This window comes from Dendrobates tinctorius, unplaced genomic scaffold (genome assembly GCF_039654945.1).
Source record: "Dendrobates tinctorius isolate UK_male_01 unplaced genomic scaffold, ASM3965494v1 ptg000019l, whole genome shotgun sequence".
Classification (NCBI taxonomy): Eukaryota; Metazoa; Chordata; class Amphibia; order Anura; family Dendrobatidae; genus Dendrobates; species Dendrobates tinctorius.
The window spans coordinates 66,879,050-66,906,610 of record NW_027361687.1 but is presented as its reverse complement, the minus strand read 5'-3'; the positions used below and the strand labels follow the sequence as shown (position 1 = coordinate 66,906,610).

Below are 27,561 nucleotides of genomic sequence, written 5' to 3'. Positions count from 1 at the left end.
TTGGAGCTACATGCCCTGGTGTCCTCTATTCCTTCCTGCGTCCGTCCGCCTGGCACTGCTACATCCCCTGCGCCAAACACAACACCTCTCTTGCCGAACACCACAGGTGGCGTCACGAACTATTCCATTAACTGCATTCCACCATTTGCGTCCCCCACCATTTGCTTGGGCGCCCGGGGCCATGGACCGGGTCACTGCTGCTGTGACACATCCCGCTAACATCGGCCTGGTACCGAGTACCCCACGGCCCTTGGAGGGTGACCCATATGCCTTAGACACAACATTTGGTGCCACGCCAGAGTAATGTCTACTGTGGATGATAAGATGGTTAACTGTTTGTTGTCTTCGGATTGGCAGGCCTTCAAAGTCTTCCTTCCCAGCGCAGAACCAACGGGCCTACTGTGTCCTCCCTTCCTTTGGGACACGGTGGCCAATCACTGATGCCCTTGATCCACGCCTCAGTGACACCAGCTACCTGGCAGGTTTATGGTAAGGCATGGGAAGAGTGGTGCTTGTTAAGTAAAGGAAGGCCAGTCAATATGTGCGATCGGGCAAGATGCAACGTGGTGGTAGAACTCCTGAATCAGCTCAAGCATAGAGGCGCTTCGGGTTCATTAGCGCAACGGCGCTTATCTGGAATAGCCTTTTTCTTTCAGCTAATGGGATGGGCGGACGTAACTAAATATTTTTTCATCAAGCAAGCCATTAAAGTCTGGAAAAGGCTTCAACCTAGTCAAGAATGTCGTCGCCCTGTTTCTTTAAGTCTGTTGCATAAAATTATCACAATCTCTAAAAAGGTATGTAGGTCACAATATGAGTCAATCCTAATATCTCCAGCATTGGAAATCGCATTCTTCGGGACGCTATGAATTAGCGAACTACTGCCGCAGTCAAAAACAGCGTCAGTAGGCGGGTTAATTATTGTGGATCTCGTAATACTATATGTAGTGACGCTTTGCACATTAGAGTGTGGAAATCCAAATGTGACCCCACCGGTCAAGGGTCGTGGGTCCTGGTCAAGGCTTTAGACGGCCCCATATGCCCTATTGAAATAGTTAGACGCTATACGGTTATAAGGCACACGAGTAGATTCTTTCTCACACACCGACGGGTCTCCGCTTACTATATATCAATTTCACGCAATTTTAAGCAATGTCTACAAGCTGTCGGCGTAAACCCAAAAGAATACGGAACGCATTCTTTCAGAATCGGAGCAGCCATCGAAGCAGCTAGGTCCGGTGTAGCAGAAGTTGAAGTACAGAGATCGGGCCGTTGGAAATCCGCATGCTTTGCAAGATACATAAGACCAGACCTGCTCTAACACATCTTGTCTCTTACAGGAGGTCATAAGCCCACAGTATGGGTATTGGGACATTCTTTTATTTATTGGACGTGCAAAAGAGCGGGAATACGCCCCGGTGGAAAAAATTTTTACTTCCCACAACTAGAGGTCAACTGGAGAGGCATCAGAACGCTCCAGTGGCGTCAGATCTTCCCGGAGGTGGTAAAAATTGCTAAGATGGCCAAAGGGCAGCTGATATTGGTGTTACACGCTGGTGGTAATGATTTGTGTAAGAAAAAGCGGTTTTTTGTTTTATACCAGATATGGTGGTGGTGTGGTCGGACATAATACCACGAGCGGTCTGGCATGGAGCTAAAGACCCGAAAGCCATCGACAAATCAAGGAGGAAGATCAACTCATATATGGCCAAATTCGTCAAAGAGAACTACGGCATCGTGGTTCACCACCACAATCTGGAAAAAGACATCTCAATCTTCCTGAGGCCTGACGGAGTTCATCTCATGGATATCGGGCTAGATGTATTTTTATCTAATTTGCAGGATGGCGTTGAACAGGCCTTAATGATGTTGTGTGGGAGTCGGAGTCCTGTGTAGGTCATGCATGATGCACATGATCCTCCATGGCGATAGTGTAGAGGAGGGCAAGGTTCGTAATCTCTCATCAGCTTCCTTGCCCAGCGGTCAGTAACGGGGCTTCCAGCTTTGAGAACGTTGTGAATTGTACTTGCCTCTCTTTGCTTATTAATAAACTGTGACCGACCTGTTCAACCCATCCATGCTTGTCAGTATTTTGTTATTATGGGATTGGTTGGAGGCGGGAAGGCACTGCTTACGACACACAGGTCTCTGCAGTCTGGCAGGCACGGTACTGTATAAAGAACGTGCATCTGACTGCAGAGCCCCATGTAATCAAGTTAGAAAGGAACTCTGTGCAGTGCCTTCCCCTTCCACTACTCCCCCCCAGGTGATGTCATAATTAGGACGCCCAACAGAGCAACGGGAAGAGAGAGGAAGGGGCACCTGGCCACACCCTCAAGGGTTAAATTCAGGTGCGGGGGACGGGGACTTCCTCTCTTTCCTCGCTGACCCTTAGAAGCTTTTGTCCCTCCCTACCTCCCTTATAGAATTTTGATATGCGGGCGCGTCTATTGTTTAAAGTTTAAATTTTAAAAAAAAACCCGTTTGTTTTTTTTGACGTTGTTATGTTATTATGTCACAGCGGTAGTGTAGAGGGGGGCAAGGTTCGTAACCTCTCATCAGCTTCCTTGCCCAGCGGTCAGTGACGGGGCTTCCAGCTATGAGACCGTTGCGAACTGTACTTGCCTCGCTCTGCTTATTAATAAACTGAGACTGACCTGTTTAACCCATCCATGCTTGTCAGTGATTTGTTATTACGGGATTGTTGGGAGGCGGGAAGGCACTGCTTACGACACACAGGTCTCTGCAGTCTGTGCGAAATCTGAGCAAAACTGTGTGACGCTACTTTTATAGGCGCACAGTAAAACATACAAAAACAAAACCAAAATGGATTTTACAGGGAAATATGTTAAGGCCAGGGACATCCTTTCCAGGGTAATAATTTGTATGTAAGGCAAAAGAAATAACCCATAAAAAAATGCTCCTCCACCACTTTGGCTATGTTCACACGTAGCATTTTTAATGCGTTTTTCAACATTACCATTGCTTTCAACCAATACAAATGCATTTACTTGGAAACGTAATTGTAGCATTTAACAACCTTAGCTGGCCATGTAGTGTGTGACACATCATCAGACACATCTTGTTTCAGGCCCACCCTGCACCAAAGTTACATGCACCCCGATATGCCTTTGAAGCCATGTACTGGATGGCCACAGGAAAACCAAGTTCACATTATACATTTTTCTTGTTCCATACTGTTAGCCTATGCATTGAATGCAAGGTCCGCCTTGCCACAAAGTTACACGTACCCTAATAACCCTTTGAAAATGCCATGACCCTCTTGGAGGTCTTTCTAGGGTATCAAAACATCAGAAATGTATGGGGACAGTGTACAAACGACATGGGAACATCATGGGGATCACCCCTGGAAGCATTTCTGACTCCTAGGTCACTGCTATGACCAATGTCGCCAGAGTGTGACCCCACTTTTATAGGCGCACAGTAAAACATACAAAAACGAAACCAAAATGGATTTTACAGGGAAATATGTTAAGGGACATCCTTTCCAGGGTAATAATTTGTATGTAAGGCAAAAGAAATAACCCCCCAAAAAATGCTCCTCCACCACTTTGGCTATGTTCACACATAGCATTTTTAATGCGTTTTTCAACATTACCATTGCTTTCAACCAATACAAATGCATTTACTTGGAAACATAATTGTAGCATTTAACAACCTTAGCTGGCCATGTAGTGTGTAACACATCATCAGACACATCTTGTTTCATTTATGAAGGAGTGACTTTTAAAGTCACAAAGCCTATTTTTATAGGGGCATCAGTCAGCATTACTATTCTTAAAGGGCCATTATAAAACAGTGGGTCTCCTATTCTGTTATTGCCTATGCATTGAGTGGCTGGGCTGCCAAAAATTTGGACGCACCCCAATACCCCTTTCACGAGACATACAGGAGTGCTGAAAAAATGTTCCCATTATAAGAAAGTTGGTCTCCCATAGTGCCTATGCATTGAATGCAAGGGCTGCCTTGCCCCAAAGTTACACGCACCCCAATAACCCTTGGAACAGATGTACTGGATGGCCACATGAAACCAAAGTTCCCATTATTTTTCATTTGGTATTGGCATACTGTTAGCCTATGCACTGAATGTTAGGCCTGCCCTGCCACAAAGTCACATGCACCCCAATAAGCCTATGAACCCACGAACTGGAAGACCACAGGAAAACCAAGTTCACATAATTCTTTTGGTACTGCCATACTGTTAGCCTATGCATTGAATGCAAGGCACACCCTGAACCAAAGTTACATGCACCCCAATAAGCCTTTGAAGCCACGTACTGGATGGCCACAGGAAAACCAAGTTCACATTATACATTTTGTTGTTCCATACTGTTAGCCTATGCATTGAATGCAAGGTCCGCCTTGCCACAAAGTTACACACACCCTAATAACCCTTTGAAATTGCGTACTGGATGGCCACAGGAAAACCAAGTTCACATTATTCTTTTGGTACTGCCATACTGTTAACCTATGCTTTGAATGCAAGTCCCGCCCTGCACCAAAGTTACATGCACCCCAATAAGCCTTTGAACCCACGTACTGGATGGCCACAGGAAAACCAAGTTCACATTATTCTTTTGGTACTGCCATACTGTTAGCCTATGCATTGAATGCAAGGCTTGCCCTGCACCAAAGTAACACGCACCACAATAAGACTTTCAACAGACGTACTTGAGGGCCTCATGACACAAATGTTCCCTTTAGAAGGAAGTGGGTCTCCCATAGTGTTTGCCTATACAATGAATGCAAGGCTTGCCCTGCTACAAAGTCACACGCACCCCAATCAACCTTTAAACCCATGTACTAGATGGCCACAGGAAAACCAAGCTTACATTATTCATTTGGTTCTGCCATACTGTTAGCCTATGCGTTGAATGCAAGGCCTGCCAAAAATTAGGAGGCACTCCAATGCCCTTTGAAAGAGACTTGGAGGAAGACCTCGTAAAAAAATGTTCTCATTATAAAGGAGTGGGTCTTCTATACTTAGAAACAAACATTTCCCCTGGGGGGGTACATATTTTTTTAAATTTTTTAACGGGTATCATAAGCACCCTTTCAAAAAACTAGAGCTGTAGCATCACGGAATACGTTCACCCTCATGTTCTTGTGGTGGTGGATGATGACGATGAGGAGAAGGAGGAGGATAACACCAAATAGCCAAAATCAGGAAGCGTTTACCCATGTGTGGGTGTGAAGAGGTGCATGGGAATACACCTCCCAAAAAAAGACACTGTATTTGAGGTTATGTTTCGCTGTTATCATTCGGTGGTGTAGAGAAGTCTGGCCCAATCCAGCCCTTGTTCATTTTTATAAGAGTCAGCCGGTCAGCATTTACAGTTGACAGGCGAGTGCCCTTATCAGTTATAATTCCACCAGCGGCACTAAAAACCCGCTCTGACAAAACACTAATGGCAGGGCAGGCCAGGACCTCCAAGGTGTAGAGAGCCAGTTCATGCCACGTGTCCAGCTTGGATACCCAATAATTTAAAGGCACAGAGGAATCACAGAGGACCTTGGTATGGTCAGCAAGGTACTCCCTTAGCAACTTCCAAAACATTCCATTCCTTGTGACATTACCCCACGCCTCTGGGTCAGGGCGATGGGAGGGTCTGAGAAAACTCTCCCAGAACTTTGCCAGTGTTCCCTTGCCTCTGCTGGATTGGAGTTGTGTCTCTTTCGCCTGTACTCCTTGGTTGTCCAACGAACTGTGACGTCTGCAGCCAACGTTTTCAGATGACAATTTTTTAAATAATTCCGCAACAAGGTCCCTCTGGTACTGCACCATTTTAAAAGAGCTATCTGCCTCTGGAAGAAGAGATTGAAAGTTCTTCTTGTAGCATGGGTCTAGAAGTGTCACCAATCAGTAATGAGTGTCACCGTAAATTTTCATACTGCGAGGGTCATGAGAAAGGCAGCACAACATAAAGTCAGCCATGTGTGCCAGACTGTTAACAGGCAAGCTTTCCATGTCCTCACCAAAAGGACGACTGACCATGGTGTCCTCCTCTGGTGTCCTCCTCCGGTATGACAGTTGTGCTAGTTGTACCGTCTATAGCCATTGACGGTATCTCCTGTTCTTCCTCCTCCTTCTCTTCCTCATTGTCAACCAATCCATGTTGGGACGATATGAGGCTAGGCTGTGTGTAATTCCTTCCTTGCTCCATATCCTCGTGCTCCGCCTGCAATGCATCCTCTTTCATTGTGAGCAGAGAGCTTTTCAAAATGCAGAGAAGCGGGATGGTGATGCTAATTATGGCTTCATTGCCGCTCACCATCTTGGTGGATTCCTCAAAATATTGGAGGATGGTACGTATGTCTGACATCCTTCTACACTACTGTGGTCTTATGTGTGGAGTCTGACCAGAATAACGATGGCCTTGTTGATGCTGGTAGTCAACAACTGCCCTCTTCTGCTCACAAATCCTTTCCAACATATGCAGTATAGGGTTCCAACACGTGGGGACATCACACACCAGTCGGTGAGCCGGAAGCTGCAAAAGCTGCTGAAGCACGGCAAGGGCAGTGGAAGCTGGAGCTGACTTTTGAAAATGAGTACACAGGCGGCATACTTTCACAAGCAGATTCGGCAGCTCTGGGTAGCTTTTGAGAAAACATTGAACAACAAGGTTAAGCAAGTGGGCCAGGCATGGTACATGTGTGAGCTTGCCTCGCCTTAGAGCTGCCACCAGTTTCCGACCATTGTCACACATGACCAGGCCTGGCTGTAGGTTCAGCAGCATCAGCCACACATCTGCCTGCTCTTTCAGAGCTGTCCACAACTCTTCAGCATTGAGTGGTTTATCACCTAAGCATATTAGCTTCAGCACAGCCTGTTGACGCTTGGTTGAGGCAGTGCTGCAATTCTTCCAGCTTGTGACTGATGTGCTCATTTCGGAGATGAAGGCTGAAGAGGTGGATGAGGAGGATGAGGTGCAGGAGCTGTAGACTGTGGGGGCAGCTCTGATTGACATAGGGCCCGTAATCCTCGGCGTCTGGAGGACGTGTTCCATTCCAAGGTCCATCTGGGTCCCAGCTTCCACTATGTTAACCCAGTGTGCCGTCAGTGAGATGTAGAGTCCCTGTCCACAAGCACTTGTCCACATGCCCGTGGTTGCGTAGTCTTTCCCAGTAACAGCATTGTTCAGGGCACGTGTAATGTTGAGGGACACGAGCTTGTGTAATGCTGGGACAGCACACTGGGAGAAATAGTGTCGGCTGGGGACAGAGTACATTGGGACGGCCACCGCCATCAGGTTGGGGAAAGCTTCTGTCTCCACAAGCCTAAAAGGCAAGATTTCGACGGCAAGCAGATGAGAAATTTGTGAATTTAGTACGGTGGCCTGTTGGGCATTGGCTGTGTATTTACACTTGTGTTCCAATGACTGGGGTATGAACAACTGAAGGCTGCGCTGGGACAAGGATGTGGATGTGCTTGATGATGGTGGTAGTTTAGTGTTGGCAAGCTACAGGTGGAGGCATCTTCACATGCACCGTGGACAGGGGTTGGCTTGCATGCACAACAGTGGAAGAAACAGTATTTTCACCCACAGACACTGTTCCTGGAGCCTTGGGTTCGGCCCACAAAATCGGGTGCTTTGCTGCCATGTGCCTAATCATGCTGGTGTTGGTCAGACTATTAGTTTTGCTACTCCTGCTGATGTGGGCATGGCAGGTGATGCAAATGGCCTGTTTGGGGTTATTGGCAGAGTCTTTAAAAAACAACCAGACTCTGGAAGACATAACAGTTGTACTGCCAACTTCCGTCGTGTTGGTGTTACGAGGAACGGTTGCTTGCCTTCTGTCTGCGGCACCACACTGCTTCTTCCTGCCTGTTGGGGTGCTATGCCTCCCTCCCCCTGTGTGCTGATGTCCTCGCTCTGCATGTCCTCCTGCCAGGTTTGATCAGTTACTATATCGTCCACTACCTCAGCTTCCATTTCCGCACCCTGGTCTTCCTCCTGACTTGCTGGCAATTGTGTCTCATCATCATCCACCTCTTGTGACACGTTCCCACCATTGCCTTCGTGTGACCATGGCTGCTCAAATATTTGGGCATCGATACATGCGATCTCATCTTGAAATAGGGTTACAGGCAGCAAATACAGTGGAATGTAGCCCTGAAATTCCACAATTTGTAAGCCAAAGATAGATCTGTCATTTGACAGCGATATCAGACTGTTCAATATGTAGGCTATGACACTACAAAAAAATTCTTTAGAGGACTAAAATTGTAAAATATTTAGCGCAATGATATGCGATGCGTGTGGCGGACAAAACACAGTGTTAAATATATGAACCGTAGCTAAATATTTTTTGGCAGCTAAATATTTTTTTGCCAGCTAAATCTTTTTTTGGGCAGCTAAATATTTATTTTGCCAGATAAATATTTTTTTGGCAGCAAAATGGTATAAAAAATTTTTATAAGACAAAAAAATACTACAGTACCACAAATTTTGTGTGCACTCAGATGTTTAAAAATTCTGGATTTTCATGCTGTAGTATTAAAAGGATCTGGCTGTATACAGTCTGCAGTGTCAACACGCAATTGGAGGAAAAAAAAGAGCTCTTGATTGCTTTGGAATAAAATAATTAGGATTGAGGTGCAAAAAAAAATTATTCCTAGCCACTGATACCTGGAGCTAGATATATACAGTTGTGGCCAAAAGTATTGACACCCCTGCAATTCTGTCAGATAATACTCAGTTTCTTCCTGAAAATGATTGCAAACACAAATTCTTTGGTATTATTATCTTCATTTAATTTGTCTTAAATGAAAAAACACAAAAGAGAATGAAGCAAAAAGCAAAACATTGATCATTTCACACAAAACTCCAAAAATGGGCCAGACAAAAGTATTGGCACCCTCAGCCTAATACTTGGTTGCACAACCTTTAGCCAAAATAACTGCGAACAACCGCTTCCGGTAACCATCAATGAGTTTCTTACAATGCTCTGCTAGAATTTTAGACCATTCTTCTTTGGCAAACTGCTCCAGGTCCCTGATATTTGAAGGGTGCCTTATCCAAACTGCCATTTTTAGATCTCTCCACAGGTGTTCTATGGGATTCAGGTCTGAACTCATTGCTGGCCACCTTAGAAGTCTCCAGTGCTTTCTCTCAAACCATTTTCTAGTGCTTTTTGAAGTGTGTTTTGGGTCATTGTCCTGCTGGAAGACCCAAGACCTCTGAGGGAGACCCAGCTTTCTCACACTGGGCCCTACATTATGCTGCAAAATTTGTTGGTAGTCTTCTGACTTCATAATGCCATGCACACAGTCAAGCAGTCCAGTGCCAGAGACAGCAAAGCAACCCCAAAACATCAGGGACCCTCCGCCATGGTTGACTGTAGGGACCGTGTTCTTTTCTTTGAATGCCTCTTTTTTTCTCCTGTAAACTCTATGTTGATGCCTTTGCCCAAAAAGCTCTACTTTTGTCTCATCTGACCAGAGAACATTCTTCCAAAACGTTTTAGGCTTTTTCAGGTAAGGTTTGGCAAACTCCAGCCTGGCTTTTTTATGTCTCTGGGTAAGAAGTGGGGTCTTCGTGGGTCTCCTACCATACCGTCCCTTTTCATTCAGATGCCGACGGATAGTACGTGTTGACACTGTTGTACCCTCGGACTGCAGGGCAGCTTGAACTTGTTTGGATGTTAGTCGAGGTTCTTTATCCAACATCCGCACAATCTTGCGTTGAAATCTCTTGTCAATTTTTCTTTTCCGTCCACATCTAGGGAGGTTAGCCACAGTGCCATGGGCTTTAAACTTATTGATGGCACTGCGCACGGTAGACACAGGAACATTCAGGTCTTTGGAGATGGACTTGTAGCCTTGAGATTGCTCATGCTTCCTCACAATTTGGTTTCTCAAGTCCTCAGACAGTTCTTTGGTCTTCTTTCTTTTCTCCATGCTCAATGTGGTACACACAAGGACACAGGACAGAGGTTGAGTCAACTTTAATCCATGTCAACTGGCTGCAAGTGTGATTTAGTTATTGCCATTGCCAACACCTGTTAGGTGCCACAGGTAAGTTACAGGTGCTGTTAATTACACAATTTAGAGAAGCATCACATGATTTTTCGAACAGTGCCAATACTTTTGTCCACCCTCTTTTTTATGTTTGGTGTGGAATTATATCCAATTTGGCTTTAGGACAATTCTTTTTGCGTTTTTTCATTTAAGAAACATTAAATGAAGATAATAATACCAAAGATTTTGTGTTTGCAATCATTTTCAGGAAGAAACTGAGTATTATCTGACAGAATTGAAGGGGTGTCAATACTTTTGGTCACAACTGTATGTAATAGGCAGCAGCAGACAGTAATGGACTCTTTTGATGTATGCCATGATAGATATATACCCACATACAGTACCTGCATGCCTTGCACTGATATGTATGTAACCACATATACTCCCTGCCTACCTAGCACTGCAATCTATATACCCCGTAATTTGTCCTTATAAGGACTGTTGGTTTAGCTGGATATGTGGATTCTATGATGGTATACCCACACTAAGGCCTGTTTCACACTTCAGTTTTTGTCCATCAGTCAAGATCCGCCGTTTTGCAAAAAAAACGGATCCGCTATTTTGTTTGGCGGATCCGTTTTTTTCCCATTGAGTTGCATTACCGGCGGATCTTGACGGACGGTCGTCCGTTGGATCCGTTTTTTTGCCGATCCGCCAAAATTTTGCCGTCCGCCGACATGCCCGAACGGAGCATGTAACGTTTTTTCGGGCGGCAGGATCCGCACTTCACACTGCACATGCCCGAAAGACTTCACTCAGCCTGAAATTTAACCCTAAAGTCTGTTCTGGCGCCTGGAAAATAAAAAAAAATTTCTCTCTCTCTCCTCTCTCTCTCTCTCTCTCTCTCTCCTCCCCGGGCTGCGGTTCGTTTAAAATTCTTCATTCATCGGATCCGTCAAAAAAACGGTCCGGTGGCATCCGTTCACATCAGTTAGCAACGGATCCGCTTTCCGCCATTTTGGCGGATTTTAACTGACACAAAAAAACTGAAGTGTGAAACAGGCCTAACTAATAAAAGCACAAATCTGTCCCTATCACAGCAGCAACTCTCCCTACACTGTCTGATTACAGATGTGACTGCTCTGAGCAGGGCGGCAGCAGGTCTCTTATAGACCTGATGACGGTGTTCGGCCAGCCAATCACTGGAATACCACTACAAAGATGGATGCGGCATTACAGTTCGTGGCAGACAATCCCTGCATGTTGATTGGCGCTCTGAAGAGTCCCAAACTTGCAGGGCGGGGACCCGAGCTCCCACCAAATAATCCCGGAAATAATTGGTGCTCGCCGAGTAAAGCGAGTACCGAGTAGTGGCGAGCATGTTCGCTCATCATTAGATATAACGCATTGGCATAGGAAACCCTATGTGTATCGCCTCATTCACTGCTTCATCAGGGATTTTATTGGTAATTCACAGGATTTTGTGTTTTTTACTATTTGTGCATATTTCTTGCTATCTGTTTGTGATCTTATTTCAAAAAGTATTTTTGGGGATATAATTATAAGGGGTGCAGTCTCCCGTTTATGTGCATGTAATTTTTTTAATAATGCTTTATTCTGAAAAATAAAAATGCACTAGAGTTTTTCTTTAAATCTATCCACATGTTCAATGTCTTTTTGTCCATTCACATTTACCTTTTTGGTTTGTTATGTTCTGACTGGATGATACAGGAGCGTTTACACTAGCTGATTATGGGTAACGAGTGATAATTAGCTGGCATAAAGAGGCTGCCAATCACTCGACAAACAAGAAAAAGTCGCTCGTTCCTTGGGTAAAATGATTTTTCAATTTATTTTAAAAACATTGTTCTTGGCAGCACAGGACATGTGCTGTCAAGAAAAATGACAGCCTATTTGTACAGAATGATCACATTACTAGTCATTCTATGTAGTTTGAGTGTCAATTACATGTAACCAATTGGCGGTCTTTTAACAGTCGTGATCACGTAAAGTAAATGCACCATTCGAGTCGGATGAGAAGTTATTCTGAGCTCCGAAGTAAAACAGTGACTTGAGGCACTATCATATTCTTGTTGCTTATCATATTCCAGTTTTGATGTTTCCTTTGTCTATACTGTATCTGCCATGATCCATTTTTTGGATCTGTCAGATCTGGATCTCCTCATATTTAAACCTTTTTTCCTTTTCGGTCATTGGGGTTAATATGTGTTTTCGCCTCCGGTGGCCGCTGGGGTTACTGCATGGTTGACGCGGGGTAATTAATTACCTATTCAGGTGATGACTACTCCCCCCTCCTTCCTATAAAAGGTCGTCATGTGCAGTAAATCACTGTTGGTGATATTATTCATTTGGAGACCAACCAAGCTGGACTCTGGAGCAGACTGTGTTGCAGTGGAGCTCCAGCTATTCCCTTTTGCTGGTGCCAATCTCTGTTGCTGAGGAGCAATAGCAGCAGATAAAGCTAAAGCCCCCGTTACACTAAACGATGTCCCAGCGATCCCACCAATGATCCGACATGATGGGATCGCTGGGACATCGTTAGGCTGATCACTGGTGAGCTGTCACATAGACAGCCCCAGCGATCAGGACCAGAGACGCTGGACGCTGGTTTCTAATGTAAACGTCAGGTATCCTGGAGCAGTGCGACTCCTGGATACCCACTGTTTACCTTGGAAACCGGCGTACACGCTGGTTTCCAAGGTAAACATCGGGTATCTAGGAGCCACGCAAATCCTGGATACGCCAGTTTCCAAGGTAAACAGCGGGTATCCAGGAGCCGCGGCTCCTGGATAACCGACATTTACATTAGAAACCAGTGTCCAGCATCGCTGATCGCTGGTCTCTCGCTGCCACACGCAGCGATGCATGCTGGGCAGTGGGAGACCAGCAATGGAAAAACGTCCCTGGCCGCTCGAGCACGATCAGCGATAACCGGCAAGGGGGCCGGTCACTGATCCCCGTCACACACAGCAATTTGTGATGGGACCCTAAGTTTCTTTGTAGTTTATTTAACCCTTAGATGTCGGTATATTTCCTTTCGTGTGTTATCTGGTGCTGTACAGTGTTTCCCTGTCTCATCCCCTGGGGAGGGGGTTGGGGTTTAGCACAGGGTTTAACAGGAGACAGGGACAGGTCGGGGACTTGGGCCTCACTACCTTCAAGTGTACCCCCAAGTTAAGGAAACTCAGGGCACCTCCTTAGCCTGAGGGGCAGTTCAGGGGCCCAGGTTCCACGTTCCCTGTTTTCCCCCTACAGCCCCGTGACATTATCACCAACCATCACATTTTTTCCTGGTGAGCCATGGCTAGTGTTGAGCATTCCGATACCGCAAGTATCGGGTATCGGCCGATACTTGCTGTATCGGAATTCCGATACCGACTTCCGATATTTTTTCAATATCGGAATTCGGCATCGGAATCGGAAGTTCAGTTGATTGATGGCCTGACGTCATCATGATGCGCGGTGTGTGCGCATCATGATGCGCCGTCATTTCGGGCCTTCCGGGGGTCTCTGCCGGCCTGCCGGGGGGCTGTGCCAGCCTGCCGGGGGGCTGTGTGGACTGCCCGGGGTCTGTACCGGCCTGCCGGGGGGCTGTGCCGGCCTGCCGGTGGTCTGTGCACCCTGTGGGGGTCTGTACCGGCCTGCCGGGGGGCTGTGCCGGCCTGCCGGGGGGCTGTGCTGATGTCCGGGGGTCTGTGCAAGCATCGTCCGATGGGACTACAAGTCCCATCGGGCGATGCCTGCTACCATGACAGTGATTGACACATTAGCCAATGATGGGACAGTAGTAGTCCCATCATCCGACTAATGTGTTAAATGTTAAAAAAAAAAAAAAAATACTACATACATACTACATGCATGCTACATACATACTACATGCTACATACATACTACATACATGCTACATACATACTACATACATGCTACATACATACTACATACATACTACATACATACTACATGCATGCTACATACATACTACATGCTACATACATACTACATACATGCTACATACATACTACATACATGCTACATACATACTACATGCATGCTACATACATACTACATGCTACATACATACTACATGCATGCTACATACATACTACATATATACTACATACATACTACATACATGCTACATACATACTGCATGCTACATACATACTACATACATACTACATACATACTACATGCATGCTACATACATACTACATATATACTACATGCATGCTACATACATACTACATGCTACATACATACTACATATATACTACATACATACTACATGCATGCTACATACATACTACATGCTACATACATACTACATATATACTACATACATACTACATGCATGCTACATACATACTACATATATACTACATACATACTACATACATGCTACATACATACTGCATGCTACATACATACTACATACATACTACATACATGCTACATACATACTACATATATACTACATGCATGCTACATACATACTACATGCTACATACATACTACATATATACTACATACATACTACATACATGCTACATACATACTGCATGCTACATACATACTACATACATACTACATACATACTACATGCATGCTACATACATACTACATGCATGCTACATACATACTACATGCTACATACATACTACATATATACTACATGCATGCTACATACATACTACATGCTACATACATACCACATACATACTACATACATGCTACATATATACTACATGCATGCTACATACATACTACATATATACTACATGCATGCTACATACATACTACATGCTACATGCATGCTACATACATACTACATACATACTACATGCTACATACATACCACATATATACTACATACATACAATACATTCATACAATACATACATAGACATACAGTACATATAACATAGAGTAACATACTTACCAATACTTGTCACATTGTTCCCCGAAGCCATTGTCTTTTCCGGAATAAATATTAACATAACAAACCACAAAAATACTCACCCACGATCCGAAGCAGTCCACGAGTGTGTCCCACGACGATCTTGGGTAGAGAACGGCAGCATCAGATGATGCTGCCGTTCTCTACGGGCTGCAGGAATCCAATGACGGAAGGTAGGTATCCTTCCGCACTGTATTCCTCCGCCACTTAAAAAAAAAAAAGTCCCTAGTCTCACTTTATGCCATTGCTGCGTGGGAATTTCCCACACAGCAATGGCATAAAGTGAGACTAGGGACTTTTTTTTTTTTTAAGTGGCGGAGGAATACAGTGCGGAAGGATACCTACCTTCCGTCATTGGATTCCTGCAGCCCGTAGAGAACGGCAGCAACAGCTGATGCTGCAGTTCTCTACCCAAGATCGTCGTGGGACACACTCGTGGACTGCTTCGGATCGTGGGTGAGTATTTTTGTGGTTTGTTATGTTAATATTTATTCCGGAAAAGACAATGGCTTCGGGGAACAATGTGACAAGTATTGGTAAGTATGTTACTCTATGTTATATGTACTGTATGTCTATGTATGTATTGTATGAATGTATTGTATGTATGTAGTATATATGTGGTATGTATGTAGCATGTAGTATGTATGTAGTATGTATGTAGCATGCATGTAGCATGCAGTATGTATGTAGCATGCATGTAGTATATATGTAGTATGTATGTGGTATGTATGTAGCATGTAGTATGTATGTAGCATGCATGTAGTATATATGTAGTATGTATGTAGCATGTAGTATGTAGCATGCATGTAGTATATATGTAGTATGTATGTAGCATGTAGTATGTATGTAGCATGCATGTAGTATATATGTAGTATGTATGTAGCATGTAGTATGTATGTAGCATGCATGTAGTATGTATGTAGCATGCATGTAGTATGTATATGGTATGTATGTAGCATGTAGTATGTATGTAGCATGCATGTAGTATATATGTGTTATGTATGTAGCATGCATGTAGCATGCATGTAGTATGTATGTAGTATGTATGTAGTATATATGTAGTATGTATGTAGCATGTAGTATGTATGTAGTATGTATGTAGCATGCATGTAGCATGCAGTATGTATGTAGCATGCATGTAGTATATATGTAGTATGTATGTAGCATGTAGTATGTAGCATGCATGTAGTATATATGTAGTATGTAGCATGTAGTATGTATGTAGCATGCATGTAGTATATATGTGTTATGTATGTAGCATGTAGCATGCATGTAGTATGTATGTAGTATATATGTGGTATGTATGTAGCATGCAGTATGTATGTAGCATGCATGTAGTATATATGTAGTATGTATGTTGCATGTAGTATTTATGTAGTATGAATGTAGCATGTATGTAGTATGTAGTATGAATGTAGCATGTATGTAGTATGTAGTATGAATGTAGCATGTATGTAGTATGCATGTTGTATGTATGTAGCATGTAATTTTTTTTTTTTTTTTTTTTTTACATTTAACACATTAGCCGGATGATGGGACTACTACTGTCCCATCATTGGCTAATGTGTCAATCACTGTCATGGTAGCAGGCATCGCCCGATGGGACTTGTAGTCCCATCGGACGATGCCTGCACAGACCCCCGGAGCCTGCACAGACCACCGGCAGGCCGGCACAGACCCCCGGCAGGCCGGCACAGCCCCCCGGCAGGCCGGCACAGCCCCCCGGAGCCTGCACAGCCCCCCGGCAGGCCGGCACAGCCCCCCGGCAGGCCGGCACAGCCCCCCGGAGCCTGCACAGACCACCGGCAGGCCGGCACAGACCACCAGAGCCTGCACAGACCCCCTGGCAGGCCGGCACAGCCCCCCGAAAGGCCCGTACAGACCCCAGAGAGGCTGTACAAGGGCAGGAAAGGGTTTTTCTTATTCCGATACCGGAAGTCCCATAGACTTGAATGGGACTTCCGGTATCGCAATCGGCGATACCGATACTTTTTTTAAAGATCGGCCGATACCATCCGATACGATACTTTGAAGTATCGGACGGTATCGCTCAACTCTAGCCATGGCTCAAATGCAGGCCTTAGCCCAAATGCTACAGTCTCTCTCCGATGAGCTTAAGGTGTTGTGGGGTGAGATGGTGCAACAACTGCAGCAGTTGGTGGGGACCTGGGCCTCAGCTCAGGTACAGGCTCAACCAGAACCTAAGATATCTCTCCCGGACAAGTTTTCTGGAGGGAGAGACAAATTTATTGTGTTTCAGGAGGCCTGTAAATTATATTTCAGTGTTGTGAGTTCATTTTTCCCTTCACCATTGAGGTCTGATGAACTCCCTCCTCTGGTGAAGGAAGGTAGCGAGGCTGATTACCAAACACCTGGACAGCTAGATGATGACTGGGTGGCTGGAATTGAGGACTGGATATAAGGCAGCCGACGCCTTTCTGCCTTGCTGGTGATCCTGCTGGATTCTTGGAGACCAGTCTGATTCCTGCGTCTCAAAGCTAAGTTTTTCTGCTCTGCTTTGTACACTTCAGTTTTGTTTTTGTTTTGCCTTGTTTTTTGGGAGTTCTGCCATCCCTGGCCGGGGGTGAGCTGAATTCCATTTTTGTCTCTGATCTGTTGATCTCTTGCTCTGTCTTCAGAATATTCCTGAGTGCTGATATAGTCTTTTGAAGCCTAGTGACTTCAGGGCCTGTTTTTCCTATCAGTCGGTTGGCACATTTTGGATAGGATTTTTGCGGATGGCAGACAGCGGCTTTCCTATCCTGTCCTATTTAGTTAGCTTGGGCCCCATCATTTGCTCAACCTATCTTTCTATCTTTGTTAGTGTTTTCATCTTGCTTCACCGTCATTATATGTTGGGGGCTGCCTATTGCTTTGGGGTCTGCTCTGGGGCAGTTTAGTTTTTCCCCTTTCTGTCTTTAGGCTATGTAGTTCTCCGGCTGTGATCGAGGGGTCTAGGGCACCGTAGGAACCCCCCCACAGCTACTGCTAGTTGTTGTGGATAGGTTCAGGGGTCTGCAATCCGATAGCTGCCAACCTCTCTGGTTTTTCTGGACTTAGCTAGTATTTTGTTTTTTCCTCCTTCGGTGACTCATCATAACATTTCAGGCTTCTCCCCCGTTCTTCAGGGAGTGAAGAACAGCACGTGGGGATTATTGTCTCCCTACTTAGGGGTGATCCCCAGGCCTGGGCTTTCTCCCTGCCGACCGGTTTGCCATCTTTACGGTCAGTAGACAGGTTTTTTATGGCTCTGGCGCTGGTGTATGGCGATCCTGATGGCGTCTCCCTGGCGGAATCCCGACTCCGTAAGATCAAGCAGGGAGGCCGGCTTGTTGAGGAGTACTGCTCAGAGTTCAGGAGGTGGCCCACTGACATGCAGTGGAATGACCCTTCACTTAGGAATGATTTTGTGCAGGGTCTGTCTCCAAAGTTGCAGGATACTCTGGTGCAGTACACCGCCCCCAGGTCGCTGGAGGCCGCCATGTCCCTTGCCATCCAGGTGGATAGACACCTCAGGGAGAGACATACACCATATGTGCCCCATATAGTCCTTGCTAGGGAAGAGGACACACCTGAACAATCGGAGGAACCCATGCAGCTTGCAGTAGTGGTTTCCAAAAAGGGATTGCCTGCGGTTCGCCGAGGTGTGGGGGCATGTTTTTACTGTGGGCAGACTGGCCATTTTATAGAAGCCTGCCCAGTGCGTGCCAAATCTTCCGTACCACCGAAGAAGCAGCCCCCCCCGGTCGTGTGGAGGGAGACAACCAGGGAGTGTATATTTCCTCCATTTCTTCCCCTCAGTGTACCCTATCGGCAGAGGTTATGGTGGGTGGGGAAACTGAGGGCTTTCCGGTACTTGTGGGCAGTGGAGCTGGAGTCAACCTGGTGGATGCCCACTTTGTCCAGATCCATGGCCTCAGGTGTAGGACGCTAGCAAAACCCTTAAGGGTCCAGGCCATTGACTCTGTCCCACTAAGCCAGGGTAGCCATACCCAAGTCGTGGACAATATACATCTTCGTATAGGGACTCATCATGATGAGTCCCTGTCATGCTACATCTTGGGCAGAATACCATCACCCATCGTTCTAGGCCTTCCTTGGTTAAAAAGACACAACCCGGTGATAGATTGGCGGTCTGGAGAAGTTGTCAGCTGGGAGCAGTCGTGTGAGGGCTGCTGCCTGGGGGCAACTGTCTCCACCGTTTTGCTACAGCTGTTCCCTTCTTCCACAGGGGGGGCAGCAGAGGTGATGCCCAGTAGTAGGGACCAGTCTCAACCCTCACCAGTAGCTAACCCTGGTAGTAGGAGTCCTCTTAGGAGGAGAGGTCAGCGGAGGGTGGTGGTTTCCACTGAAAATCGTGGGGGTGTGAGTGTGGTGACACAGGGGGATGCCTCTGTTGTCAGTCCTTCGAAGAGTTCACCATTTTGTGGCAAACGCATGAGTGGTATTAAACGTTCAGGTCCGGATCTGTGTGTGAACGAGTTTGTATGGGTGTCCGTCCACCAATCACATCCGGTTTAAGTGTGCTGCTGGATTCTGGAACTATCGAGTTATCAGTCCTGATCAGGTGTCTGCCAATCTCGGCCCAGCGACCTACCAGCTGGAGTTACCCTCTGTCATGCCCATACACAATTCGTTCCTCAGGTCGGCGCTCTGGAGATGTGTGTCGCCTCTGGAACATCTACATAACCGCATTTGAAATAAACCTGTGAGTCAGGTGTTTACCTAGGTGAACTCAACTGTGTTCAGGCGTCCTCACCATAGGTGGGTTTTTTTTTTTGGTGAAGCGCTTTGTTGAGGGTCCAGAGGCCCCTTTTTGAGGGAGGGGTACTGTCATGATCCATTTTTTTGGATCTGTCATATCTGGATCTCCTCATATTTAAACCTTTTTTCCTTTTCGGTCATCGGGGTTAATATGAGTTTTCGCCCCTAGTGGCCGCTGGGGTTACTGCATGGTTGACGCGGGGTGATTAATTAATCTATTCAGGTGATGACTACTCCCCCCTCCTTCCTATAAAAGGTCGTCATGTGCAGTAAATCACTGTTGGTGATATTATTCATTTGGAGACCAACCAAGCTGGACTCTGGAGCAGGCTGTGTTGCAGCGGAGCTCCAGCTATTCCCTTTTGCTGGTGCCATTCTCTGCTGCTGAGGAGCAATAGCAGCAGATAAAGCTAAGTTTCTTTTGTAGTTTATTTAACCCTTAGGTGTCGGTATATTTCCTTTTGTGTGTTATCTGGTGCTGTACAGTGTTTCCCTGTCTCATCCCCTGGGGAGGGGGTTGGGGTTTAGCACAGGGCTTAACAGGAGACAGGGACAGGTCGGGGACTAGGGCCTCACTATCTTCAATGTACCCCCAAGTTAAGGAAAGTCAGGGCACCTCCTTAGCCTGAGGGGCAGTTCAGGGACCCAGGTTCCACGTCTCCTGTTTTCCCCCTACTGCCCCGTGACATTATCATTGAATTTACCAAACTGGTTAAAGGCGTTGTCGGAGGATGACAAATTGATGACCAATCTATCCAAGAGGTCATCAGTATGGGATCTTTGGAGGTCCCACAGCCATTACCTTTAGCTGTTATTTTTTCTGGAGGCTGCTGCACCTTGCGCAGAGCTGTTCTGTAGAGCCCAGCAGCTGCAGCTACACTTTCAATAGAGCCACGCTTTGCTAATTAACAGCTGATCGGTGGGGGTGCTAGGTGTAAGACCGGCACCAATCTCATATTGATGACCTATCCTGTGTACAGGTTATCAGTTTATAGCGTCTCAGCAACCCCTTTAAGAATTTGTTTTCCACTTTTTATAACGTTTGCTGGTAATATTTGTCAATTCCAGTGTTTCCCACAAAATATATTAAGAGAAGCATAGCCACATCCTTTTTGCTCTCTATGAAAAATGTTTAGCAGCATCTACAGTATACTTGGCAAAACACAATACTTTATTTCATATCCTACTGTACATAGTAGCACCTTTAATAAAATTTAGATCTTTTATAAACGATTTCACCAGTTAGTTTGGATCCGTTTTGAGCGCCAATTCTTTCATCTTCTAGACCTAAAAGCTGTAGGTGCAAAAATCTGGGTGACTCCAGGGTCCAAGTCTTGTAGATAATTGGTAATTTGGCAAAAGAGTGTTCTCCTTGGACTGTGAACCAGACTGCAGAGCGCAGCCAAAGTAGGTGTTACGGGGACTTTCCGAGGTGGACCTGGTGGCGGGGATGAAATGTCTAACATTGTGAACTGTAAATTGGAAAGTAGGAACGTGTGTTGTTAGTAGACGTAGAAGAAAGAAAAAGCAAACTGTAAAACATAAACTCTCTATATATAACATGTATATAAAACATATATATAAATTACATTAGGATAATACATAACAATGTCATTGTCACTGGTTTGTGACCTGGGGTGACTGGCTGATTTCTTGGCCTGAGTGCAAAATAGAGGTGCTCAAGTCTCCAAGGCCGTGTGGGAAATGCTTCCTCTGCACCCCTTTAAGGTACACTTGTGACAGTAAAATAAAAAAAGAATTCTTATGGGGTTCCCCTCAAAAAATAATGAGGTTCCTGTCATTGCCATTCCTCCTTTCCTGTTCTTGCATAATTAGTTGGGGAGTTGGAGAAATTCTTTAGTGCACGGATGTGTCTTCAGTCCTGTAAGCAAGATATGAGGAAATTATAATAATAGAACTGTGCTATTATCCTGTACCTCAGTGTCAGTATCTTGTACCCAACGTGTCAGTGTCATTATCCTGTACCCCAAGTGTCAGTGTCATTATCCTGTACCCCAAGTGTCAGTGTCATTATCCTGTACCCCAAGTGTCAGTGTCATTATCCTGTACCCCAAGTGTTAGTGTCATTATCCTGTACCCCAAGTGTCAGTGTCATTATCCTGTACCCCAAGTGTCAGTGCCATTATCCTGTACCCCAAGTGTCAGTGTCATTATCCTGTACCCCGAGTGTCAGTGTCATTATCCTGTACCCCGAGTGTCAGTGTCATTATCCTGTACCCCAAGTGTCAGTGTCATTATCCTGTACCCCAAGTGTCAGTGTCATTATCCTGTACCCCAAGTATTAGTGTCATTATCCTGTACCCCAAGTGTTAGTGTCATTATCCTGTACCCCAAGTGTCAGTGTCATTATCCTGTATCCCAAGTGTCAGTGTCATTATCCTGTACCCCAAGTATAAGTGTCATTATCCTATGCCCCGAGTGTCAGTGCCATTATCCTGTACCCCAAGTATAAGTATCATTATCCTGTACCTAAAATGTCATTGCCATTATCCTGTACCTCACGTGTCATTATACTGTACTGTACCCCAAGTGTCAGTGTCATTGTCCTGTACCCCAAGTGTCAGTGTCATTGTCCTGTACCCCAAGTGTCAGTGTCATTATTCTGTACCCCCAGTGTCAGTGTCATTATTCCATACCCCAAGTGTCAGTGTCATTACACTGTACTGTACCCCAAGTGTCAGTGCCATTATCCTGTATCCCAAGTATCTATATCATTATCCTGTACCACAAGTATCAGTGCCATTATCCTGTACCCCAAGTATAAGTATCATTATCCTGTACCTAAAATGTCATTGCCATCATCCTGTACCCCAGTGTCAGTGTCATTATCCTGTACCCCCAGTGTCAGTGTCATTATTCCATACCCCAAGTGTCAGTGTCATTATCCTGTACTGTACCCCAAGTGTCAGTGCCATTATCCTGTATCCCAAGTATCTATATCATTATCCTGTACCCCAAGTGTCAGTGCCATTATCCTGTACCCCAAGTGTCAGTGTCATTATCCTGTTCCCCGTGCCAGTATCATTATCCTGTACCCCAAGTGTCAGTGTCATTATCCTGTACCCCAAGTATAAGTGTCATTATCCTATGCCCCGAGTGTCAGTGCCATTATCCTGTACCCCAAGTATAAGTATCATTATCCTGTACCTAAAATGTCATTGCCATTATCCTGTACCTCACGTGTCATTATACTGTACTGTACCCCAAGTGTCAGTGCCATTGTCCTGTACCCCAAGTGTCAGTGCCATTGTCCTGTACCCCAAGTGTCAGTGTCATTGTCCTGTACCCCCAGTGTCAGTGTCATTATTCTGTACCCCCAGTGTCAGTGTCATTATTCCATACCCCAAGTGTCAGTGTCATTACACTGTACTGTACCCCAAGTGTCAGTGCCATTATCCTGTATCCCAAGTATCTATATCATTATCCTGTACCACAAGTATCAGTGCCATTATCCTGTACCCCAAGTATAAGTATCATTATCCTGTACCTAAAATGTCATTGCCATCATCCTGTACCCCAGTGTCAGTGTCATTATCCTGTACCCCCAGTGTCAGTGTCATTATTCCATACCCCAAGTGTCAGTGTCATTATCCTGTACTGTACCCCAAGTGTCAGTGCCATTATCCTGTATCCCAAGTATCTATATCATTATCCTGTACCCCAAGTGTCAGTGCCATTATCCTGTACCCCAAGTGTCAGTGTCATTATCCTGTTCCCCGTGCCAGTATCATTATCCTGTACCCCAAGTGTCAGTGTCATTATCCTGTACCCCAAGTATAAGTGTCATTATCCTATGCCCCGAGTGTCAGTGCCATTATCCTGTACCCCAAGTATAAGTATCATTATCCTGTACCTAAAATGTCATTGCCATTATCCTGTACCTCACGTGTCATTATACTGTACTGTACCCCAAGTGTCAGTGCCATTGTCCTGTACCCCAAGTGTCAGTGCCATTGTCCTGTACCCCAAGTGTCAGTGTCATTGTCCTGTACCCCCAGTGTCAGTGTCATTATTCTGTACCCCCAGTGTCAGTGTCATTATTCCATACCCCAAGTGTCAGTGTCATTACACTGTACTGTACCCCAAGTGTCAGTGCCATTATCCTGTATCCCAAGTATCTATATCATTATCCTGTACCCCAAGTATCAGTGTCATTATCCTGTACTCCAAGTATAAGTATCATTATCCTGTACCCCAAGTGTCAGTGCCATTATCCTGTACCCCAAGTGTCAGTGTCATTATCCTGTACGCTAAGTGCCATTATCCTGTACCCCAAGTGTCAGTGTCATTATCCTGTACCCCAAGTGTCGGTGTCATTATCCTGTATGCTAAGTGCCATTATCCTGTATGCTATGTGTCACTATCCTGTACCCCGAGTGTCAGTGTCATTATACTGTACCCCGAGTGTCAGTGTCATTATCCTGTACCCCGAGTGTCAGTGTCATTATCCTGTACCCCAAGTGTCAGTGTCATTATCCTGTACCCCAAGTGTCAGTGTCACTATCCTGTACCCCAAGTGTCAGTGTCATTATCCTGTACACTAAGTGCCATTATCCTGTATGCTATGTGTCACTATCCTGTACCCCAAGTGTCAGTGTCATTATACTGTACGCTAAGTGTCATCATCCTGTGCCCCAGTATCAGTGTCATTGTATTTAGCATAGATAAAGAACACATATAGAGAGTGACTGACCTGTATGTGACACTATCGATGTTGTAAATGTCATTGAGTTTCCAAAAAAATCCTTCTTCATCCTTTGCTGAAGCTGAAAATGGCGCAAAACCTTTTTTTTTTCTTAATTTTATTTATGGTCAAATCCTCTGACCCATAGAGCACAGAAATGAGCAGTAGGAGGAGGGAGACAATCACTTCCAGAGACCCTTGGTTATACACTCAATGTCCGCTGTTGCTAGTCAGTCGGACTGATTCATCTATGGTGGGCTGCTAGGGAAAGGCTCGCCCCGAAACTCTTGGCTCTCTGAGCCGAGCCATTCTCTCATGCGTGTGCGAGGGGATGGGTGCCGGACCAGGTGGAGTTGGCGGGTCTCTCGCACTTTGGTCTTTTCACTGCAGCGAGCTGAATCTGCCGTTTTTGGCTTATGGAGACGAGCCTTTCCTTCCATCCTCCCAGGATTTGCCCTTGTTCTAGAGACAGTTTTACAAAGGAAGGTGGAATATGTCTTGTCATATTATTTTTTGTATTCAGGCTATTTTGAGGAATAACTTCTTCATGCTTTTACCTGCAGTGAAGCTTTTAGCTAGTGATGAACACAAGAAATACATGTAATGGGATTGTTCATTACCGTACAATAGTTCATTATTGGCTCCAGGGTGGTGGAAAAAAAAATAAGAAAACCAAATCAATACTCATCTGTGTACTTGCCGGCAGTGGACGTCATGTGACTTCTGCAGCCAATCAGTAGCTGCTCAATGGCAGACCGAGGCATGGTGCTATTCCATAAAGTAAGTGTATTTTTCCCACCAATAGTCAGCATTTATATGCTTTTTCCCTATTATATTTTTTAAAATTGGTCATTTACAGTGGCTTGCAGAAGTAATCACCTCCTTGGACAAGAGGCACCACTAACCAAACAACACCATTAATACAATGGAGATCTCCAAACACCACCATGAAGACCAAGGAGATCTCCAAACAACACCATGAAGACCAAGGAGATCTACTAATGACACCATGAAGACCAAGGAGATTTCCAAACACCATGAGAACCAAGGGGATCCTCAAACAACACCATGAAGACCAAGGAGATCTCCAAACAAGTTAGGGACATAGTTGACCAGAAGTACAACTCATGGTTGGGTTATAAAAAAAACTCAATATCTGATGATCCTCCGGAGCACCATCAATTCTATTATCACATGGAAAGAACATGGTACCACAACAAAGCTGCCAAGAGAGGGCCGCCCACCAATACTCTCAGCCTGGATGAGAAGGGCATTAATCAGAGATGCAGTACAGAGACCAAAAGGTAACCATGAATGAGCTACAGAGTTCCCAAGCAGAGACTGGAGTACTTGTCCATTCGACCACAATAAGCCGTACACTCTATAGAAGTGGACTTCATGGAAGAGTGGGCAGAAATAAAAACTTAACTTACACGCAAAAATTGTAAGGCTCGTTTTGAGTTTGCCAAAAGACATGTGGGAGACTCCCCAAATGTAAGGAGGACGGTGTTGTGGTGAGATGAGAACAAAATTAATCTTTTGCCCACCAATGTAAACACTATGTCTGTGAAATATGGTGGTGGCAACATCATTCTGTAGGGATATTTTTCGGCAGTAGGGACAGGGAAAATGATCCGAGTTGAGGGAAAGATGGATGGTGCGAAATACACGGATATTCTTGATCAAAGGCTGTTAACGACTTGAGACTGGGACGGAGGTTCACCTTCCAGCAAGTTAATGATCCTAAGCATACTGCTAAAGAAACACTCGAGTGGTTTAATGTGTAAATGTTTTTGAGTGGCCGAGTCAAAGACCAGAACTATTCCAGTTGAGAATCTGTGGCCACACCTGAAGATTGCAGTTCACCAGAGGAAACCATCTAACTTGAAGGAGCAGGAGCAGTTTTGCCTGAGGAATGAGAAAAAAATCAAAATGGCCAGATGTGGAAAGCTCAAAGAGACTTATCTAAAGCAACTTGTAGCTACAATTGCTACAAAAAGAGGCTCTGCAAAGTAATGACATTAGGGGAGTGAATAGTTATACACACTGAAGTTTTCATTTATGTTGTCCTATTTGTTGCTTGCGTCACAATAAAAATTAAAAATAAAATGTTCACAGCTGTAGACATGTTCTTTATATCAACTGATAAAACAAAAAAAGAAAAAACAGTGAAATTCCAGGTTGTGAGATAGTGAAACACAAAAAATGCCAAGGGGGTTAATACTTTTTCAAGCCACTGTAATGAGTATGAGTCTGATGAGGGAGAAGTAATGGAGTTTTTGGCTCAGAGTCTATTTTCCCTTCACTACGGAGGTCCCCTAATTTTAGTTTCCACCACCAGCATCACCAAGAAAAATAAAAATTATAATATTAACCCCTTAATGACCGTCAATACGTCTTTTTACTGACCTGAGATATAAGAGCATAGCATTCCCATACAGGTGACAATCCAGCAGCTGTCAGCTGTACAGTACACTATAGCTGACAACTTGTTGCGTCAGCCACGATCAGTGTTGACACCATCCATATCTGTTCAACCCCTTAGATGCTGCTGTCAATAGTGACCACATCATATAAATGGTTAACAGAGTGGGGGGGGCTCCCTCTTTAACTCCATCGGCACCCTGAGATCATGACTGTGTGGTCCTGATGATTGCCATGGCAATTCACGAACAAATAGCGACCTTAGAGTCTGCCGCCTATAGTAAAATGTTCAGAAGCTAGCGACACTTATGCCATTTAGCATTAATTCTTGAAAATCACCTGAAGGGTAAATAAACTATTTGACATAAGGGAGTGCTGTTTAAAATGGTATCACTTTTGGAGGTTTTCCAATATATGGGCCCCAAAAGTTACTTCAAACTTGGATAGGTCCCCCCAAAAAATACATTTTGTATATTGTTAGGGTTGCGAATCGCACAAAATAGAAAATATAAGGAAGTGCGATCGCAACCCGGTGTCCACTGTGCAGAGATGGAAAACTGCTGCTTAGTAATGGCGGAGCACTAAGTGAACACCGGCAAGTTAACCACTGACCCGGTGTGCACAGGAGCGAACTCTGTTACTTCACAGAGCCACTGAAAGAAAAGCTGGAGCCTGTTAACTTCACAGGACTCCGCAGAGGAAGCG

The 27,561-nt window shown here is 45.0% G+C and overlaps 1 long non-coding RNA gene across 1 annotated transcript; it reads right to left on the bottom strand.

The window, feature by feature from the left end:
• Nucleotides 1–20,877: 20,877 nt before the first annotated feature.
• LOC141083030 (uncharacterized) lies at nucleotides 20,878–27,109 on the bottom strand. Its single transcript, XR_012230629.1, has 2 exons — nucleotides 24,442–27,109; nucleotides 20,878–21,609 (listed from the first exon to the last, which is right to left on the bottom strand). It is a non-coding gene; the product is annotated as an uncharacterized lncRNA (long non-coding RNA).
• Nucleotides 27,110–27,561: the final 452 nt, after the last annotated feature.